The sequence below is a fragment of the Vitis riparia genome, chromosome 4, assembly GCF_004353265.1.
Source record: "Vitis riparia cultivar Riparia Gloire de Montpellier isolate 1030 chromosome 4, EGFV_Vit.rip_1.0, whole genome shotgun sequence".
Classification (NCBI taxonomy): Eukaryota; Viridiplantae; Streptophyta; class Magnoliopsida; order Vitales; family Vitaceae; genus Vitis; species Vitis riparia.
The window spans coordinates 16061192-16070482 of NC_048434.1; the positions used below are offsets into that span (position 1 = coordinate 16061192).

The window sequence follows — 9291 nt, forward strand, 5'->3', positions numbered from 1 at the left end:
ATTCTGCCTCCATAGTGGAAGAAGCATTAAGTGTTAGTTTAACACTTTTCCATGAAACTGCTCTTCCAGCCAACATGAAGATGTAGCCTGAAGTGGATCTCCTATTATCAAGACATCCCACGAAATTGGAGTCCGAATATCCCACAATCTTTAAATGACTAGATCTTCGATATGTGAGCATATGATTTTTAGTTCTTTGTAAATACCGCATAACCCGTTTTGCCTTTTTCCAGTGATCCATACCTAAGTTACTCAAATATCTGCCCAACATTCCAACAATGTATGCAATATCCGAATGCGTAAAAACTTGTGCATACATGAGACTTACTACTACCAAGGCATAGGGAAACCTTTCCATATCTTTCCCCTCAAGTTCATTTTTCGGACATTGGTGCAAACTAAATTTATCGCCTTTTACCACAAGTGTGTCCCTTGGTGCATAATTGCTCATGTCAAACCTACTTAGCACCTTATTGATGTAGGACTTTTGTGATAGCCCAAGTATACCTCTTGAATGATCCCTATAGATCTGTATACCCAACACAAAAGATGCATTACCAAGATCCTTCATGTCAAATTTACTGGATAGAAATCGCTTGGTTTCATGCAAAAGTTCCACATCACTACTTGCAAGTAGTATATCATCTACATACAGCACCAAGATAATGAATTTGCTTTCACTAAACTTGAGATATATGCATTGATTAACAATGTTCTCCTTAAAACCAAATGAAGTAATTACCTGATCAAACTTTCGGTACCATTGTTGGGGTGCTTGCTTTAAACCATATATGGACCATTTTAATCTATATACAAGTTGCTGATTACTACTCAAAAAGTGCTATTTGATAGCTTGTAATTAGCTCTTTTAAACACTTTTGAGTAGTAGTTATCACCTTTTAACCCAATTAACATATTAAGGACCCTTGCAATCAATTCTAATCAAATTGTGTTAAGTTTTGGTGTTTTGATAGCTTTTTTATCACCAAAGCAATCCGAGATTGAGGAGAGTTCTTAGGAATCCATGGCAAAGCAATGGAAAGCTCAGAAACATGAAGAACCGAAGCTTTGAAGTCATTTGCCATAAGCAAATCCGGAATGCAAGGAGTGTGGGATCCTCCCTTAAAAAAAATGTCACGTGGCTCTCTCTCCCTTGTGTTGATGCCTTGCGTCCCAGTGATCCACGTAGCTGCCAAGTGGACGCACGCTTTCAACCCAGATTGAGTTCTGGTTCAGTCTTCCCTGCAAAAGATGTCCGGACAGGGTGTCAGGACACACCATCGGAGGGCGGCAGAACGTAGGCTGTGGCAGGCTGTCGGAATGACGTAGCAAGGCTTGCTCACTTTAGTCAATGATCCGGACAACATATCCAGATAGGATATGCTATCGTCAGGGTGTGATGTTCATGAGTGTCGTGTGCTTCTCCCTGACGGAGTTCGGATAGGGGAGCGCACCACGTGTCTTCTTGGGGAATTCGGATGGAGTTGCTCCGGATAGCGATGCGCGCTCCGTGTCATCAAGGGGAGGGGTTCCTACACCTTGCACACGCAAACGGTTCCCCTTGCGACGCGCGGCATAGCTCATTCTCCCCATGGGAGAATTCTGTCCAGCCGACATTTCACCTTCTCCGGATATCTCACATCCGGAATTCTGTTTGGTCAGACATGTTCGGATCCTCTTATCGGATATTTCACATCCGGCGCCTAACGCCGGATGGGAGAGGAGGGCGTTTCAACTTCCCCGGTCAGACATGTTCAGATCCTCTGATAGCGCTTACCCGGAGAGCATCCGCAGCCAACAATTCAGATTCCTCGGACAACTTGGCTCGTCAAACACTCGCGATTCGCCGGATCCATTTCCGCCCACAATCAAAAAGCAAACTCTGATAATACTGACGACCAAGTCTCCATTTTGCATAGTGCAACGGAATTTCTCCTGAAGCTTCCTGATATTTCCGACCGACTTTTTGAGATATTTTGCTTTAGATATTTGATGTCTAAATCCCCAAACTCTCCTTGTAACCCGCCTATCATAGGATTCCTTAGTCTTTAAGTAAGAACAAAGGGTGAATAACCTCTTATATATAGTTTGTAATTTTCTTTAAGAAATGGGTGTGGGGAGCTTGTTCTCAAACGCATCCATGTACAATTTTGCAAGAAATATATTTTACAGAGCACTTGCTTTGTTTTTCCTATATACATATATATATATATATATATATATATATATATATATATATATATATATTTTCTCATTCTTTTTCTTACTAGCCAAACAAGCTCTGAGGAAGTTTCCTCAAAGAATGAGTGGCTAGACTTTTAGTTCCTTGGAGCTAAGGTTGCCGGGAAAGGTTCCAAGTGCAAGAATTAGTAGCTTTGTGGTTTCAGCCATTAAAGAAGAGAAAGTGTGATCCTTTAATGATTTCTATGTTTTTAGTTAACTTAAAACACCTTCAATTCACTTGAGCCAACACTTGGTAAGGCAAGTGATCTCCGTCCATGGAGATACACTAATTTACTTCTTGCGAGCTTTTGGGAAGTGACTTGAAGGTAGGATTTTCTAGAATTGCCAACACTTGGTAAGCTTTTGGACTCCAAGGAGACATCCATTAGTTATCTTTTGCGAGCTTGAGAAGGGAAGTCCAAAGTTAAAGATCACCTTGAATGGCAAATGCTAGGTGAGAGGCACAAGTCATTGCAAATTGCATCAGTGAGAGGGAATTAGAGCTGAAATCTATTTAAAGGATACATCTGTGTAACACCGGTTAGAGAATTGACTATATGTTAATTCTCTAATGCGAGGAAATGAACCAAATGACCGGAGCTGTGTTTTTGCATAAGGAACCTCCCCTGTGAACCCAAACCTCCAAGGAATGTTTTTCTTCATAAGTAATTTCCATTACTTTCTTTTTAGTTAGCTTGAAACAAAACCTCGTTTAACCAAAGTTTGTGTTTTATTTCTTAAGCTAACCTTGAAATGAAAAGGCACCAATTTAACTTTGAATTGGTATCAATTGTGAGTTGAAAACCCTTCCCAGAGAACGATCCTAGAGCCACTATGCTATATTAGCTAAAGCTATCCTAATGCATGGTGATATAGGTTATAAATTTTGTTGATTACTCCCTCAATCAAAGAGCACCAACTGGACATGAATCAGCTGAGACACCAATTGGGAACGAATCAAATGGCGTCGTTGCCGGGGAAGGTGCCAACTTCATAGTGATATTATTTCAGTATACTTGTGGTTTTCATCACAAGTTTGGTGAGTTTTCTGTCATTATACTAACTCTTTTAGTTGTTTCTTTTACTCGTTTATATTCTAGCATAGCTTTTAATTTAGTTTTAGTTAAGGGAACTTTTTTGGTAGTTTTGTTTTTTTTTTTGTTTTCCTCTGTTTTCGTTTTTTTTTTTTTTTTTTTTTTTGTTACAGTTGATACTAGTTGTGTATGCCAAAGTGGATACGAGATAGTGGAGGAAGGTTTGTTAAACTTGAAACACCTCATAACAAGGAGTTGGAATTGAGCTTGAACATCATGGAAACTACACCTGAGGATCAGCATAGTCACCATGATCATCAGGACAATCCCAATGAATTCAGATCAATGAGGGACTGCATGCATCCACCTCGTATGAGTGCACCATCATGTATAGTGCCCCCTACAGAGCAGCTAGTGATCAGACCCCATATTGTGCCACTTCTGCCAACTTTCCATGGAATGGAAAGTGAGAATCCTTATGCCCATATCAAGGAATTTGAAGACGTTTGTAATACATTCCAAGAGGGAGGAGCTTCAATCGACTGATGAGGCTTAAATTATTTCCTTTTACTTTAAAGGATAAGGCCAAGATTTGGCTTAATTCTTTAAGGCCAAGGAGTATCCGTTCTTGGACTGATTTACAAGCTGAATTCCTCAAGAAGTTCTTTCCTACTCACAGAACAAATGGCTTGAAAAGGAAAATTTCAAACTTCTCAGCTAAAGAGAATGAGAAATTCTATGAGTGTTGGGAAAGATACATGGAAGCCATTAATGCTTGTCCTCACCATGGCTTTGATACATGGCTGTTGGTGAGTTATTTCTATGATAGGTTACCTCTTCATGAACTTGAACTAGTTCCGCAACTTGAGTAAGAGGAATTTCAGGTGTGTCTACAATCTCTGTTATTAGTTGTACATTTTGGATAGTTTCATCAAATATAATATGACCATGTCCAGTTGCAATAATAGGAATACTAACAAATTCCTCTTCAAAGACCACCTTTCTTAATGGCTCTCTCCTAGTTAACTCAACATCCTCAATAAACTTAGCATTGGCTGTTTCAAAGAAAGACCTAGTTGAGGGATCATAAAACTTGAAACCTCTTGACCTTTTAAAATACCCTACAAAGTAGCAACTCACAGTTCTAGAGTCCAATTTCTTCTCATTTGGCTTGTAAGGCTTAGCCTCAGCTAGACAACCTCAGACATGCAAATGCCTAATACTAGGTTTCTTGCTAGTCCATAACTCATATGGGGTTTTGGCTACTGCTTTGCTTGGGACTCTGTTCAAAATGTAAACTGCAGTTTTGACAGCTTTGCCCCAAAGTGATTCTGGCAAGGTGGAATGACTGATCATACTTCTTACCATATCCTTAAGAGTACGGTTTTGCCTCTCTGCTACACCATTTTGGCTTGGAGTCCCCGGCATGGTGTACTGAGGGACGATACCACACTCTATCAAATATTTGGCGAATAGCCCTGGACGTTGTTCACCAGATCCGTCATATCTGCCATAATATTCACCTCCACGGTCAAATCTAATGGTCTTTATTTTCTTGCTTAATTGGTTCTCAACTTCGGCTTTAAATTCTTGAACACATCCAATGACTGAGACTTCTCATGAATCAAATAAATATAGTCATAGCATGAGTAATCATCAATAAAAGTGATAAAATATTGTTGTCCATTCCAAGAAGAGGTAGGAAATGGACTACAAATGTCCGTATGTATCAATTCCAAGACGTCACCACACCTATTGGCATCATTTTTCCTCACATTTGTTTGTTTACCCTTAATACACTCTATACAGACTTGAAAGTCTGACAAATCAAGTGGATCAAGAATTCATTCTGACACAAGCCTTTGAATACGTTGATTTGAAATATGGCTTAAACGTCTGTGCCATAACATTGATGATTCTCATTTGTTAACTTTCGCTTAATGTCATAATTACTTGAATGCAAGGTTTCATTACCATTAGAGGCCTTTATGTTCAATTTGTATAATTTATCTATTAGACTACCGATACCAATAACACTTGAATTTAGATAAAGACTAACCATTCCATTTCCAAATGAACAAAAATATCCATATTTGTACAAACATGAAACATAAATTAAATTTCGTCTAAACAACGGTGCCACAAAAGTCTCCTTTAAATCCAAAGTACAACCAGAATCTAACTATAATCTAAAAAGACCAATAGCCATCACTACAGCCTTGTTGCCATTTCCCACATAGATGTATCTTTCACCATCAGTTGGCATTCGGCTCCTTAGGCAACCCTACATCGTGACACTTATGTGAGTAGTTGCTCCCATATCTATCCACCAAGTGTCAATAGGCACTATAGCTAATTAATTTCTAACCAAACAAAGTTGAAAAGTGTACCTTTCTTTTCACGCCAAGCATCGTATTTGGTACATGTCTTCTTCATATGACCAATCTTCTTACAAAAGAAACAAGTGATCTCCTTATCTTATTTCTTCTGCACCTTTGGCTTAGATGTCCCAGAAAATGCAGTTTATTTTCCTTTATTGTCCCTCTTCCTTTTCTTGCCGGTACCATATCCCTAAGATGTGGAAGCCAAGTGGGCAATTTCTATCTTCTCTTGTTTCAATCTCTCCTCCTCTTGTACACACTAAGCAATAAGCTCATTTAGAGTCCATTTTTCCTTTTGTGTGTTGTAATTGATCTTGAATCGACTAAATTGTGTAGGTAGAGAGATCAAGACCAAGTGCACAAGTATGTCTTCTAATAACTCTAACTTTAGTTCCTTGAGTCTAGTCACAAGATTGGACATTTCCATTATGTACTCCCTTATATTCTCTTCCCTTTGTACCGCATGGAGACAAGCTTACTAAGAATAGTGCTCATCTCAACCTTTTCGTTTGCAGCGAATCAGTTTGCTATCTGGTCCAAGAATGTCTTGACTCGAGTTTCCTCGGGTATTGCACTCCTTATAGCTTTTAGAATTGAGTGCATCATTATCATTAAATTCATGCGATTGGATCACTCTCATTTTTCCATAACAACCCTTTGCTCAGCAGTGCTGGCACCGGTAAGGTGTGCAGGGTGATCTTCTCTTAATGCATAGTCTAAATCCATGCACCCTATCACAATTATAACGTGTTGCTTCCATTTCTTGATGTTTGTGCCATTAAGCACAGGAATGTTATTAACATTAGCAGATATAGAAGATGTCGAATCCATAACAATAAAGCTCACAATCAGTCACAAAAAATATCATACATATATGAATAAATAAAAATTTAACATATATATATATATATGCCTATTACAAGATATCTAGCACAAACATTAATATTTAGTCTTTGGACAAAATATCAACTTGTAATTGGTATTCTTTTACAAAATTAGTTCATAAATATTGATAGTAGAAAACTGAAGCAATATGTTTGTCTTTGGACTAACATACAGCATGCAAGGTAAACTTTATATGTCACACACTTATGACTACTTTATTTATTATTATATTAAAATAATCTTCCTTTGAGCTGATTATTTTACACAATAATAACATGTTTACATATTTCAAAATAAATAAAATTACATAATATAAGTTACTTTGGCAATAAATATACATAACTCATTTATTTTTAAATGTTAAACACAAATGTAGCAAGAAATAATTTTTATTTTACAAAATCATAAACATCATAAGGGTCTCATAGCTCAATTTGTAGAGCGCAAGGCTCTTAACCTTGTGGTCGTGGGTTCGAGCCCCACAGTGGGCATTTTTTTTATTTTTTATTTTTAGTTTTAGTTATAGTTAAAAATTGGGCCTTCACTAAAAGTACAACCACTCACTCACCTCATTCCCTTTCATAGGGCTTGACTGGCTTTGGCCTGAGCTAACCCACCTGAGTCATAGCTCGACCGCCAAAGACTGCTAAATCACATGTCACATGTCTTCCAAAATATCAATGCAAATTTTTATATTTGCACAAGAGAAGTGTTGGCATTGACTTCTAGAACCAATCATACCAGCCAACTATAAGGTTTGCGTTTTCCATTTTCCTATAAAACCACTAGTCCTTTATAGCCAAAAGCTTTGAGAGGACATTTATTTTACATGCATTAACCCATATGCCTTTTCAGTTGAGAACAAAGTGGGCAAACAATGTCGGCAGTAGCGCCCACATTGAAACGACCTTCTCCGATCGCCAAACAATGCCAAAATGGCTTCGTTGCGAACGTTGAGGATTGGAATCGCGAACATTGTTCCAAAAGCGGCATCGTAGGAAAGGAACGCCACAGGATCGTCTTCTCCAATCGCCAAATGACGTCGAGAATGGCAATGCAAGCTTCTTCGATCAGCGAAACAATTGGCGGAATGGCGTCACAGGCTAAAATGGAGACAGCGTTCGCGGGAAGGAACGCCACAGGTGTCGCAGCGAATGTCGAAGATCGCTTCAGTCAAAGGTCCCTTTCGCAATTGCTATTATTCTTAATTTTTTATTTTTTGATTTCTTGTCTATAGCTTGTTATGATCAGTGGATCAGAAGTGGGTTTCATGTCTTTGAAGCCAAAATTTATGCCCTTTTGAAAATGATAATCGAGATTCTGTTTAGATTCGGTGGCAAATTTGGAAGTAGTTTTTGTTCTTCCTTTTAACCAGAATTGAGTGTGTATAGTTCTGGTACAGTTTGAATCTATTATACCGTTTGGCTCTTGAGAAAAATCTTGGAAAAGAAAGAAATCAAAACTCTGAATAAAGTTTTTTTTTTAATTTCCTTGAAGTAGAGAAATGGTACAAGACCAGAAGGGCTAAGGTTTTTTTTTTTTTTTTTTTTTGTTCAAATTATGGCAATTTCTTAATGATTCAATGTGGCTCTGATACCAATTGTTGGAACTTCATTATCAACCCAAATACTAGACAAAAATCTCATGTTAAATCATATAAAGAAATCATGCCTAACATTTTATGGAATGTAAACAAACCTGAATCCATTATGGGTGTTGAAGAAGTATGGCTCTTCTAAGGCGATAGAGGGGAAACCACATTTCTATATTCTCTCTTGTGATGGGAGGCAAGAAAGTGAATGTTCCGTCTTTTCAAAAAATGGAATTGACACAAAACTTGATGAATTCCTTAAATATTAATTTCCTTTATGCCTAAGGACCATACCCATTGGGATGTTGGGTCACATGTGTCTTAGGCCCATCATGTAAGACACATGTGGCATTGGGCTATACACATAAGGTGACCCATACTCAATGAACATAAATTGAAATATGTACAAATAGCTTAATCATAAACTATGGTTAATTTGTGAGTCCATAGTTATTCTAACAATAAATACTAAATAATTTTAAAATTTTCTAACTAATTTTAATTATATTTGATTTTTTTCATATTATGATTAAACTAGCGCATTTATGATAGTTAGCAGCTCCAGTTCCGTATCAAGGTCACGATCGATATCATCACTATCATCAATATCGATATCATAAAAAAGAAAACCATTAGGCTTGTTATCCAGGAACTTGTTTAGAAATATCGTAATGAAAGGAACACAGGAGTTTGTCGCTAGGTATTTTATCAAAAAGGATGAAAACCATTTTCCTTAACTTCTTTCTTCTTTCCTTAGTATTTTCTGAAAACCAAACATTACTTTAGTATTTGATCATATAATCATGTTTTTAATAATTATGAAGCCAAAATTTTATATGAGGAAGAAAGCCAATAAAACAAAAATAAATAAAATAAAATAAACAAACTCAATAGTTTGTTAAAGAAAATGAGAATATTTATATATTCATATAGTTGGTTAATGCTCCTTCGTACTTAGGTCACAATTTTCATATTTTAGTATTTTGTTACGTTTTTCACATTTTACTATTATTTTTGCACCCTATAACTTTGGTCATAATTTTTATATCTATTATTTTATGTTTTTTGTTTTTAAGAATAGAAAATTAGGTGTTTTTAGAGAACATATTTCAATTGTTGTTGTTTTTTTTTTTTTTTTTTTCACTTATTTTCTAAGGGTTATTTTAAAAAGATAATT

General features: G+C 36.9%; 1 non-coding gene across 1 annotated transcript; it reads left to right on the forward strand.

Moving 5' to 3' along the window:
* The first annotated feature begins 6941 nt into the window (after positions 1–6941).
* On the forward strand, positions 6942–7014 carry TRNAK-CUU. Its single transcript has one exon. It is a non-coding gene; the product is annotated as a tRNA-Lys (tRNA).
* Positions 7015–9291: the final 2277 nt, after the last annotated feature.